Here is a 13,371-nt window from a genome sequence, read left to right on the forward strand (position 1 = left end):
TTAGAGAGGAGGAAACGGAGGCACAAGGGAAAATTATCTTCCTCGAATCCCTCTGCCAGGTGGTCCCCAGTTCCTAATGGTCACCTTTTTATGTGAGCAAAATTGCTACCTCTCCTATTGCCATCACTTCTGTTTGCTCTGTCCCTTCTCCTGCCTGGGCCCCAGGGCAGATGGGTTTCCTCTGCCTCGCACAGTACTTCCACTGTGGTGTAGAAACACCTGTCACATGGCAGGGGTGCCGTAGACAGACAATCGGCAGATTGTTGGTTCCAGTTGTGCACGGACAACTGTATCAGTGCCTCTCGCGCCATATGGCTGGGGACACGTGTGGCGCTGAGCCTGGCCCCAGGAGAGCCTGGTGTTTCACCTGTTCCTTCCATCTCAGGCCAGACTCTGCTCTCACCCAGGCTAGGGTGGACTCGCCTTGGAGAAGTGTCATATAAAACCACCCTCACTATAACCATTCAAGCTGCCGCCAAGCGGTGCCTGCAAAGGCGTCAGTGCTTCACACCTAAAGTTGGTATTATTATCTCCATTCCAGGTTGAAAAAACTCGACTCAGGTTGAACTGCCTAAGACTGCATAGTGGGTGAGGGTCAGTGCTAAGATTCGAACCCAGGTCAGGGGAATTCCACAGCCGAGGCTGGTGCTGCGTCTCTCCCTCCAGGACATTGCTGACTCCAGGACCCAGCTTCATTCCAAACCACCCTTCACTCTCGGTTCCACCGACGTGTCCTGAGCACTAACTCCACACCAAACATTACAGAGGCTAAAGGAGAACGAGCAAGACAGACTCCGCTCTCCAAGCACCTACAGCCCAGTTAACCATTCACTGGGTGAGCACCAGATCAGATGCCGTGCTCTACGCATATGATTTATTCCAATTTCCATAACAACTTTGGGATGTCATCATTGCTCCCCTCCTTTCACAAATGAGGAAAAGGAGGGACAGCAATGTCAGAGTAAGAAGTTAAAAAGCCAGTATTCAAAACTATGGCCATTTCCTTTCCACCACAAAACAGAAAGAGCGGAGTGGAAGCAACATGCACTCACGCCATGCATGGCTGACACGGTAGAAAAGGTTGTGTCAGGTCTCCTTGAGCAAGGACATTTGAGCTTCAGTGGACAGATATGGCATCTGAGTCGGGGGAAGCGGCAAGGCCCAGAGTAGGGGCCTAATGAGGGTGGGATATGTGGAGAACAGTAAGACCCAGTGTGACTGCAGTGGAGGTGGGGGTGTCAGGGACAGCCCGGGGGAGCCCTCAAACATTTGTTTCACACCTGTGTGCCAGGCCCGTGCTTGCTGTTTTGCACACATGATCTAATTTCATCCTTCCAACAACAGCCCCCTAAGGAAGACCTTCTCCCTTCATTCACAGATGAAGAACTGAGGATCATGAGGTTAAATAACTCACCCAGATCACCCAGAGCCAAACCATGGACTCCTTCTGTCCTCTCCTTCTGTCTCCCAAGATGCTGTGTTGTAAGAAATAATCAGTCCCTTGGACCGAAGGTTCTCAAGATCATGCACTTAGTCCTAAGTAGCTTTGAATCCTGTGAGAGCCTGGCCCAGGCCTGGGCACATGGGAGGCCTTTGGGAGAAGTTGCTGGCTATTGCACAGATTCCACCACTGCCTCGTCCTTCTGTTCACAAGGCCTGCGGAGCATCCGTTTATTACGTGGAAACCAGGGGACACGGTCAGCTGGTCCTCTCCCACCTGCGTTCTCAGGGGGGTTGACAGGTCTCTATCTACAGTCACGAGCATGGTGTTAAAGGCAAGACAGCAGGTCCACTGGGCGGGGAGTCAGAAGATGCGAGCTCTGGCCCTGGTTTTGCACAAACAGCCATAGGGCCTTGTACAAGTCATTTCACCTCTCTGATTCTCAGGTTTTCCATCTAGAAATTGAAGTTCTTAAAAAAGAAGATATCAGGGGCGCCGGCCTGGTGGCGCAAGCGGTTAAGTGTGCGCGCTCTGCTGCGGCGGCCCAGGGTTCGCCTGTTCGGATCCCCACGCACCGACACACTGCTTGGCAAGCCATGCTGTGGCGGCGTCCCATATAAAGTGGAGGATGGGCACGGATGTTAGCCCAGGGCCAGTCTTCCTCAGCAAAAAAAAAGAGGAGGATTGGCAGATGTTAGCACAGGGCTGATGTTCCTCACAAAAAAAAAAAAAGAAGATATCAGGAAGATGACATCCGCACGTTGATAGGGCTGAAGCGACAAAATATCCTGTCCTAAGGTGATGAGCTACAAGGAGAACCATGACGATCACGAGGGGGCCACAGAAGCCTGTGGAACAGAGTCACTCGCCAGCTCACCCAAGGACGTGCCTAAACTAGACCAGATCTGCAGCTGGAAGTGGAAAGACGGAAACATTTTCCTCCCATCCATCTTTCCCTCGGCATGACCTTTCCCATCCTCCTGCCCCACACCAGCCCCTTCCCACTCAGGCTCTCCCCTCCCTGTCCCTCTGGCTGCTGCGTCCACAGAACACCTTCTGCGTCCACAGAACACCTTCTGCCTCATCACAACGAAGTGACACCAAAGCCCCTGGGTTCTCTTTTCTCCAGGAACTTGCACTCTAAGCCTCGTCTCTGATGAGAGAAGCAGGGCCTTTGTCCCCAGTAGAAGATGCCAGAATCTTCTGTCGGTCAGAGCCCTTCTCCAGCCCTGAGATCACAGTCCACCTCACAGAGAGGAGACAGAGCCCCACACTAGGCGTCGATGCCCTGGGTCCAGTCCCAGCCTCTCCCCTTTCTTCTCTGAGCCTTTGTTTCCTCATTTATAAATTAAGGCTTAGATGATTTCTGAGTTCTTTTCCAGTTCACAAACTCTTGTTGCTACTAGTGTGAAGCTAGGAGAACCTGCTGGAATTCATTGTTAGTATAAGAAGCTTTTGAGAATGTGGTTCAACCGGTATTGTGGGTGCATTCAGACCCTCCCAAGCCTCCAAAAAAGGAAAAGTCCTTGGTGAACTTTCCTCGAAGGAGCCTCACCAAAGACTTCCTGGACACAAGAATCAGGCCCACGGGGATCTCCCTACCTCCACTCACAACTACTTTACTAAACATGGTCTCTCTATAATTTCAAGTTCAAATATATACCTGATTAGAAGGAAACAAAATAATACTTTGAACATCAACTTTTTTTTAATTTAAAAAGATAATCCCATTTTCTTCCTTTTGCATTTCAGGGAAAAGTCTTTGCAAGGCACAAGAAAGATTTTTTTTTTTACAAGAGATTTTACTTCAAGATTAGGTAAACAGCATTTTTCCAGAAATAAGCATGAAAGCTGCGTCCCCTGGGCTGATTTCTTTCAGTTTATACGCTGACTACAACGACTGCCAATTCTACACGTGCCACCAGCTCCTTTTGAATAATAACAGCCAAAATATATAACACTAGGACTTTGAAGCACACACACGCGCAGAGAATTGGGTAACCTCAGCCCTGAACTATTTGGAAATGATTTTTAACATTTCTTGATTTCACACATCTTTGTTTAAATGATAGCTTACTGTCAAGCTGTATTATCCTGTTGATCATTTGGGGTTTGTATCAGTGTGTAAATTATTCGTTTTAATTTAATCTTCTTTTCTATCGAAAATGTTACAGTTATGCCTCTAGCATTTCAGTCACAATAGGGATGAATTAAGCTCCAAAAGAGAGATTCTAACCATTTTAGAGATGGAAGGGCTTTTGGAGCATACCTAGACCTACCCAGAGGAGGAAACTGAGGTCCAAGGTCACCAGCCAAATGATGGCAAGGGTAGGACTAGAAAACCGCAATCCTATCTTCCGAGGGAATGCTACTTCTTCTACAGAAGCCTCCTCAATTCTTCAATCAAAAAATACCAAAATGCCGCAGGACTCGTCTCTCATGGGACCATTTTGCCCAAGACCTTACAAAGACATTCTTCCTTAGTTTGGGGCCTTTTTCAAACTGTCTTTACCTCCTGCTTCCAAACATTAAGAGCTGTGTCGCATTGAAGGCACCAGTGTTGAAAGCCAGAGAATTCCCTGCTCTGACCCTGGGCTTGCCCAATTGTGAGACTCCACGCACTTGTAAGGAAACAGAAGTTCCAGCCCTTTGGTTAGGAGATCTGGGATACCATGCATTTCAACTTATCCTCCATAACTACTCGGCCAGCTGGTCAGTCCCTCCAGCAAGAAACTAAACAAGCCTCAGTTCACTTGTCGTCTCTTGTAGAACACCTTCCCTAACTCCCTCTCCTCCCCCACCCCCCGACCCTGGTAAAGTGACCCCCCATCCCTGCTGTGAACACAACCACTGCCATGACTCCTTTTTGTGAAAGGTGCAGAGAGAGAAGCAAGGTGGAAAAGAGGGTTCTACGTACAGGAAATGGTGATATAAAACTGGAAGCCAAGCAAAGACACTAAATGGAATTCAGTTTGGCTGAAGCACAGACTGTGGCCGGCATGGTGAGGCACAAGGCGAGAGAAACAGACAGGAGGCAGACTATGAAAAGCTTTGCAAACCATATCAAGTTTGGATGATATCCCAGGAGCAATGGGGAGCTACTGAGGAATAGTAAGTAAGTAACAAGGGATATAATCAGATTTGGGTCTTTTTAAAATTTATTTAGCATTTTTCTAAGTTGCTAAAGTAATGTCTGTGTGTGTGTGTATAGTAACAAGTGAAATAATATAAAGATAAATCAAGAAGCCAACCTTTTGTCTCCAACCCTCCCTCCATTCCTCCCCCAACCCCAGATAACTGTTGTTAACAGCCTGGTACATATCCTTGCATGGCTGTCTCTTTTACTTCAACATTTACAACATATACACACACACATAGGGGTTGGCTGACTTGTAACTGAAAAAGAATCATGCTATGCATATTACTTAGTGACTCAGTTTACCTAACAATATATCAATGACATTCCATAACAATAGACATAGACCCAAATCTCTCTCTCTCTCTCTGTCAATTTCTTTGGACACAGATGTACTTACATACATAATTTCACAAAAGTAAGGTCATAGTAAACATGCTGGGTTGTTACTATTTTTTAAGTTTTCCTCTTTTTTTTTTTAGCAATTTGCATTTTAAGACTATCCCTCCGGCAATTATGTAAGAAATAAACTAGAAGCAGGCAAAAATGGAGGCTTGGAGACAGGAGACTGCTATTTGGGTTCCAGGAAAAAGATGGGGTGGCCCGACTCAGGAGTGGCTGTGGGGTAGAGTTACTTAGGGCAGCCTTGTTGAGTTCTCCAGTGGCGAGTTGGTTCTGAGGGTCATAGTTAAGAAGAGACACCCAACAATCTTGAGAGGCAAGATGATTCAGGAAAGAGAGATGAGTTTTTTAGTTGACTAGATCTGGGTTCTAGTCCACAGCTGGGTATTCCTGGACAAGTCACTTAAATGATCTGAGCCTCACTTTCCTGTCTACAAAACTGGGGTGATCATCTCTACCTCACAGTGTCTCTGTGAGGATTCAATGAAAGAGCTTGTAAGGAGAGCACTTCTTCCCAGGCCTAGTGTGTTGTAGACACTGAGCAAATGATTAACACACAAGCACTACTGCCCAGCCCACGGGAGCCGGTTCCTCACAAACTATACCCCTTCTCTATCTCCCATAGCCCAGCCAGGGTGGCCCATAGTAGGGCCCCATCTGTACCTCCCAGCAGATCTGTGCTGACCCCAGGGCTGCATCAGGGCTGGCCTCAGAACTGCAGGCAGCCAGGCAGGACCCTGGAAGTCTCCCAAAGAATATTTTCCCTATATGTTTGCTGAGGCCTGAGGTCCCTTTCCTTAGGACACAGGCGACCTCTAATTCCACAGCCGAGATCAGATTTGGGGTTCAAACTCCTGAGAGAAGAGGGCCCAGTCACTAATTCCTTTGCTGTGGCATGCAAGTGACAGATCTCAGATCTTTTCCTCCCTGGGGGTGGGGGTGGTGGAATGTGCACCTTAAGAGCCTGAAGGGACAAGTCAGAGTTCAGCACGGATGGGGGCAGGGGGCAGAATCTGGCCAGGCAATAGCCTGAAATGTAGATAAAGCGGCCTTACAAGGCTGGGCCCTCACCGGCCTGTATCCGGATTCCTAGGACCTGCCCCGGGACAGGTATTTAGTACATACTTGAAGAGAGATGACACATAACTCTCAGATTTACATTCAACAGGAATTCCTAAGGAAATAATGGCGAGAGATCAGGCACTGTGACCAACCCACTGAGGGGAGACATTTTTAGTCAGAGGGCAGTGGGCTCTCAGGAAAGCGCATAGAGAGAGAGTTCCCCTCAGAGTTGAGTGAAGAATCCCACGTGGTGGAGGAGCCTGGGGACTGGGAGCATTGGAGGGGAGAGCAGGCTGGAGGTCAGGGCCATCTGGCCGCCGGTTCTGAAGCTTCAGACTCAGTTTTTGGTAACTTGGCAATCAGAGTCCTTGCCCTGGGCTGGATGCTGAGGGGGAATTCAGAGAAGTATCCTTCACTCCTCAAAGGCCACATACACACACACACACACAAACACACACACGCACACACGCTCAGCACACAGAACCCAGGCCTCCCTAGAGAAACAGGAGGAAGAGGGCAGGAGGGAGACAGAGAGACAAAAAGAAAGTGAGGAGAATGGAGAGAGTATGGAGGGGGGAGGGATGATGGAAAAGAAAGGAAAGGGTGATAGGGGAAAGAAAGGCCTCGCAGCTTCAGGGACCCCAGGCCAAAGCCAAGGCTGGTCTCGAGAAGGGCCAGCTAGGACAGCAGGGGCCGAGACACGGCTGGGCGGGAGGATGGCCTTGCACTGCCTATGATTTGCTCTGCCATTTCAACAAGTCTTCCCACACTCTCCCTCCTCCCCATCCTCACTTTCTCCATCCGTACAACGAGACCATTGGACTAAGACGTCTCCGAGGTCACCTCCAGCTCTGTAAGTCTTTGCTTATGTCCGTGACTGCTTTGGGCATTAATGGTCCCATGAGTCAGGGCAACGACAGGGCCTCCAAGAGCAGAGCTGTCAGAGAAGCCTTCTGGAAGATGCAGGGTAGAGTGGGAACCCAGGCCAGGAATGTTCAGGAGGTTCCAGGAAGCTGTTCTAGGAAGGGCAAGGAAAACTTCGGAGACGGCCTCACGGGGGCCTCTGAACCCCCCAGTGCCTGTGGCCGAGCCTGGAGGCCAGGAGCCCCTCGCCTGGTTGCTGGCAGGCCAGGGCAGCAGCCGGCCAGGGACGGTTTTCCCTCTGCTGCAGGCAGCCTGGCTCCAGGCCCACCTCCCGGTGCCCTCGGCCTGACATCTTCTGGGCAGAGCCGCGGTGCCCAGGGAGCCGTGTGGATGGTGTTAGTAAACACGCTTTCTTGCGCCCAGCCTGGCAGGGCCTGTGGGCAGCGGGAGGGCGAAGAGCTGGCAGCTCCCACGGCTGGGCAGGCGGACGGGCGGCCAGACAGGCAGGCGGGCCGCCCCGCACAGCCAAGCCAAGGCCCAGAATGGAGCAGCTGCTCCCGTCGCCATGGAGACAGAGACTGAACAATGAGCAGCCAGAAATGCAGCATGGCCGCCTGGCACTGCGGGCTCCCACACTCCCACCCGGCCTTACACCTACACACATGCACACACACGCATGCACACACACATGCACTCATATGGACACACACAGCTTAGGCCTCCCTGCTAGAGAGGCAGCAGGAGGACAGCAAGAAGAGAAGGAGAGGGGGAGAGCGGGGAGAGGGAGAGAGTGGAGAGAGGAGAGACGAATGGAAAAGGAAGGAGAGAGTGAGGAGGGGAAGAGATGGGAGGTCACAGCTTCACTGCTGTAAAGCTGAGCAAAAATCTCACCCTTTGATTCCAGCTAAAAATACGCTTTAAAAAACTAACCAGCTTTTCAGAGGGTCATGTGGTGCCCTGGGTTCTTGTGTAACAGGGGAACTAAGGGGGTTCTAATTAGCAAAAAGCCTCTGGAGTCAAGTCACCTTATACCTACAGAGGGGTAGCTGAGAGAGCCTAACGGAGTTTTAAGTCCCAGGAAATTAGAAGAATGCTTTTTCAAATGGATCTAAATCCCATGTAATTCCTCCTTGGAGATAATGTGAAGGGGAGGCCAAAAGGTTTAGCCACAGTCCGGAAATGGGAACCTGAAAAAGGCCTGGTCTAGGCCCTCAGGAAGACAGAGGGAAGCTGTGTCCAGAAGCCTGAGGATGTGAGGGGATGTGGGGGGGACATGGGGAGCTGTGTGGGCCGGGGTAGCAGGAAAGCTGGGTGGGCTCTGCTTGTGGTGCTCACTAGGCACTTCCTGAGCATGTCCTCTGTGCACACTGACCAAGAGAGGTGAGCTAGTCAACCCTGTCTTGCAGGAGCTCCCAGGACCCGTGAGGGAGATGGCAAAGTCCACAATGTGCACCAGCCATCTCCATCTTTTGAACAGAGTAAGCGCACACATCCCTGTGTAGACACGCCTCTATTCACCAACCAACCACCAGTCACTCCAATCCCCATCCTTGTTTCTACAATCAAAACCCAGGTCTGGGAGCACCTGAGCCTTCCAGGACCCCTGTCCAAGGACTGGCAATTCCCATCCTAATTTGCATCAAGTTTCTAACCTCCCAGGAGGTCACTTGATTTCTAATGGCATTGCTTGATTCCTTCCTGCTTCCGAGCAGGTGGGTACCTGCTAGACCCTTAGAAAAGACAGGACCACTTGCTAGTTGGCCTGATTGAGTGAGAGAGCTGGAAGGGATGTTTTAGAGATTATCGTGTCCACCTCCCCACCCCCCAATTCAGAAAGGATGTACTTTAAAGATCACAGCAAGTGAGTGCTAGAACTGAAAGGGGAAACTTATTCTGTCTGAGGGGAGAGGGGGTGCAAGGGGTGGGGAGCATGAGAAAGAGGAATAAGGCAGTGGCCCTGTCTCTGGGGATAGAGTTTAAAAAGTGAGCTGGAAGAGGAGGCAAGAGAAACAAAACACCTTGGAAGGGGGAAGGGGGTTCAGAAAGAAAAGGGAAGCCTGGGTGGGAAGAGGTGCCTCCTGGTCATAAATCTCATCGATGGAGTCAGGTTCTAGCAGGTTCCAGCAAACACATTAAAGCACAGCTGAGAAATCCTGAACGACCACCCTCAGCTTCCAGCATCTAAAACCATAGGCACTACCAAGGAGAAAGCACAGTAGACAGAGGAAGGAATGAGCCCCAGGACAGAGCTAGACCCCCTCCCCAGCTCCCCAGCTCCCGGTCTCTGCCTCGTATCCCTCGCTGGAAGGTTCTGGGAGCTCTAGGAAGCCATCTGCGCTGGCTCAGAAGTGGTGGAGGGGGAATTAAAACCACGAAAGGAAGGATCAGAGAGAGACTCTCTTCCCCTCAAGAGCCACTTTAGTAGATGAAAAAAGCCAGGCGATTTTTAATCATCACAAACTGTTTGAGCCTCGAATTCCATCCTCTGAAGCCCGGGCGGCCTCCGCTGGCTGAGGCTCGCGGGGCTCCGGTGGTCCCAGCTCAGGCCGGCTGGGAGCCCACCTACGTCTCCCTCCCCACTTCCTGGAACCCTCGCCTGTCCTCCCGGGTCCCGGGCCGAGGCCAGGCGCGCTGACCCCGCTTATCTAAGGAGATCTGACAAGACTCCGGCCCTCAGGGGTATGGCCGCTGGCAAAACATATGGTGCATCGTAAATAGGACTTCCTTTTAGGAAATGAGCCGCTGTAATTAAATCCCCATTCATTTTTTGTAACATACACACAGAGACAAATAGATCTTTATCCTTTGTAGGCACAGAAGAGAAATGGCTTGTGGGAGACAGAGATTCTCTGGTGTCAACTCTTATAAAAGGCTTCCTAGATCCAGGTGGAGTGAGACTGGGAATTCTTAAACCAGCGCCGGCCCCAGTGGGTGAGCGGCTCTCTCTTCCACCAGGACAAGTGCGGAGCATTTTGGAACGGAGGAATGTATTTGCCTTGAATTTAGGTGATGGAAGTGATCTCCTCTTTCCATCCCGCAGTCGTACAACAGAGCAAACTCGGAACAAAGGTCAAATTAGATTTATTTCAATTGGCTTTAATTTGATTCGCTTCAAATGCGCACCGGCTGTGAGCTGTGCACTGGGCTGGGCACCCGGGTGGGCTACAGAGGAAAAGGACGACGGCGGGACCCTGAGGGACCCGGGGACCCGAGGGACGGGTGCTGGCCGGACCCAGGCTCGGGTCCACAGGAGGGCTTGAACGGTGCGGGACGGCGGTTTGTTCCGGGGGGTCTGGGAAGTTCATGGGGTAACAGGGACGGGTAGGATTTCCTTCACAGGACGAGTGAGCGCGCATCCCAGGGAGAAGGAGAGGTGGAGGCGGGAGAGGAGACAACCGCTGAGATGGGGCCAGTTAGAGCCGCCAGATTCGCGGGAGATGAGGCTGCAAAAAAGAAGCAACTGGACGTCTCCCCTGTCTCTTGGAATCAAATACCCAATATTTGATTTCCTCGGAAGTGAAATTTTGTTTTACGAAGTCATCACACATCTGTAGTCTTGCGCACAGTAGGCAAAAAAAAAAAAAAAAAAAAACCCTAAACTAAAACTGTCTCTCCAATTGAATGGTAGGTCAAAGGCACTGAGTTCTGTGGTGTGCGGGTCTCTTAGGTGAACGGGAACCAGGGGTCAGCTTCCAGCCATTTGCAAACTCTCAAAATTGCAAATACCACGGGGCCCTTCCCTGTAGTTACAGCTTTGAAATCAGTCGAAAACCGCAGAGCTTCTTTGAGATGCAAACGTTGGCAGTGGGCTGGGCTCCCGCACAATTCTGATCACTATCTCCACAAAATATGCTTGACCACAGGGCCGGGCTTTGTGAGGGACTTTGGCTGGTTGACCCCAAGGAGGCTGAACCCCAGCTACCAAGGCTTATTGCAAGGTAGAAAGTGTTAAGGGCCATTTGACAATGACACAGGAATGCTGGGGAAAAGGTGTCTCCACCCGTAGTGATCAGGGCTGGCTGTAAGTCCCAGGAGGAGGGGAGTCTGCGCCACTGCAGGATTCAAAGCCACTGGCTTGCCTTGTTCGAATCCTGACTCCAAAGCAAACTAGCTGTGTGACTTTTAGCAAAATACCTAACCTCTCTGTGCTCCGGTTTCCTCCTCTGTAAAACAGGCATCATAACAGTACAATAACCCCCTCCTAGGGTTGTGGTCTGTAAAACACATAGACAGTGTGGGGCACATAATAAGTACCTGTGTTTGTTGTTATTGTTATTGAATGAATGTTTAAGTACTTATACAGAGACTGTGAGGTAGGGATATAATGAGGTAGGGATATAAGGAAGCCATTTTAGATGAAGAAAATTCTGTTACTTGGCACCCAGACGGATATCAAAAATAAAAATAAAGTTTCCTTGTTGTCCTTGTTCGAAGATGAAATGGACTACCTTGGGAAGGTGAGCCCACATTCTGGCTGACAGGGACATCACGGAAGGGCGCCAAGCATCAGCCTGGTGGTTGGCCTAGACGACTTTTGAGGGCCCTTCTAGCTCTGAAATTCTGTGCCCTTCATTCTGTCACACACGAGGGAAGTCTTCTCCCAGTGTTCCCCGGACTGTGAAAAGGGAAGGAGGAGCACGGTGGCTGTGACGCTCTGACACATCCTGCCAGAGGGCTCCTCCCCGCGGGCCCCATACTCCCCGGATAACACCAAGCACATCACTGGGAAGGGCTGGGACTTGCGATGTATCCTCACTCTCCTGTAAGGAAGGGGTAAACAGTAGTTAGAGAGTTTCAGTTTCTCTCTCTCTCCCTGGACATCGTCTTTTCATGTTCCTTCATTTAAAGATTAGGCAACTGGGTCCTGGAAACTTGCCCAAATCACAAACAGTTCCTCACTGGCTGAGCTCAACATAAACCCCGGGTCCCCGTCCTCCTTGACCTCGGTCACCTCCGTGAGCTGCTCCATTGTTTACAAAGGGCTCTAAGTAGATGATTCTGATCTGGCCCAGAGAAGATACCTGTGGGCCCATTTACAAACGAGCAAACCAGGCACAGAGAGATGTTAAGGGACCTGCTCACAGGTATGCAGCCAGCACACAGTAGAACTGAGATTCAACACTCTTCTCATGGTGCTCTGTCCACACAGCCCCTCTCTTGCTCGCCCTGTTCTCAGAGTTCACATCTGATCACAGCCTCATGGTCACTGGTATTGGGGGATTTTTTTTGCCAATTATCTCAGTTCCACTCTACATCTACCCTTGGACAGTCTCTCATCTCTGGGACTAGTTTCATCTCTAAGAAACTGCTCTGTCTATGAACTGAATTCTTCGTTCAGGGAGCACCTCTTCACACTTTTCACCATTCTCCCCTGTTTTACATTGAACAAAACAGCAGTTTTCACAAGGATAATTACACTTTGCATTTGCTTAGCACTTTCAGCTCCTGACAGCGCTTTCCCATATTCTACCTTGTTTTATCCTTATAAGCCCAAGGGACTGACAATGTTCTCCCTACTCACAAATGCAGAAAGGGGGCCCAGAGAAATGAGGGTCTGGTTCCAGGTCACCCAGCTAATCGGTGGCAGAATGAAGGGAGAATCTAGTAGATTTGCAGTTCTACACTCTTCCACTCAATCTCACAACACTCATTTCTTGCCATGGATTGTGCTTCTTTCTCAAATGTGTATCATGAATCACTTTAAGAAGGAGAAGATCATTTTGAGTTTCAGAAATGTCGAAATTGGCCAATCGTTACAGGAAAAAAATGCTGGCCTGGAGTCAAGAGTGGACCTTCTAAATGTGGTTTTGCCATTTACTCTGTGTGTGACCCTAGACAAGTCTGTTCTCTCCAAGCCTCACTTTCCTGGCTGCAAAATGACGAGTTTGGACCACACCCTCTGGGAGGCCCCTTCCAGCTTCCAGAGTCTGTGTTCCTATCTTCAGATCTGACTAGTAGAAAACGGGCAATTTTCCTTTACTCTCCACCTTGGAGAGGCACAAAAAGGAGTAGAGATGCACAGAGAAAGAGCGTTTGGGGAAAGTGACTCTTTACCTAATCTTCTAGTTTTCGGTGAAACCGTCTCCACTGGAGTGCCAGGTAAATGATTAAAACGTGAGTGGGCATTGTTCTGGCTTTTTTCATGATCCAGTCATTTAATCCCAACACCACTGTGTGAAACCTAGTCCTGTTTGCATGGGGGAGGCCCATAGATTTTTAATTCTTCTGTGGGAAACAAAGGCCCTCATTCACTAAACAGTAACTCAAGAGGGTCGTTTCTGCTCTTACCAGTCTAAAAAAGTTGTCTGGCCACGAGATCTCATCATCGAACTCAAGAGGCAAAAGAAAGCTCTTCTTACACTCGGTCCCTTTCATACGTGGTAAAGCCGGTGTTTGCATTTTCCTCTTAATGAATAAGGTCTCAGGTTTATTTTATAGAGAAATACATCAAGCCAGAGGTTTTAAT

The sequence above is a fragment of the Diceros bicornis genome, chromosome 12, assembly GCF_020826845.1.
Source record: "Diceros bicornis minor isolate mBicDic1 chromosome 12, mDicBic1.mat.cur, whole genome shotgun sequence".
NCBI classification, from domain to species: domain Eukaryota; kingdom Metazoa; phylum Chordata; class Mammalia; order Perissodactyla; family Rhinocerotidae; genus Diceros; species Diceros bicornis.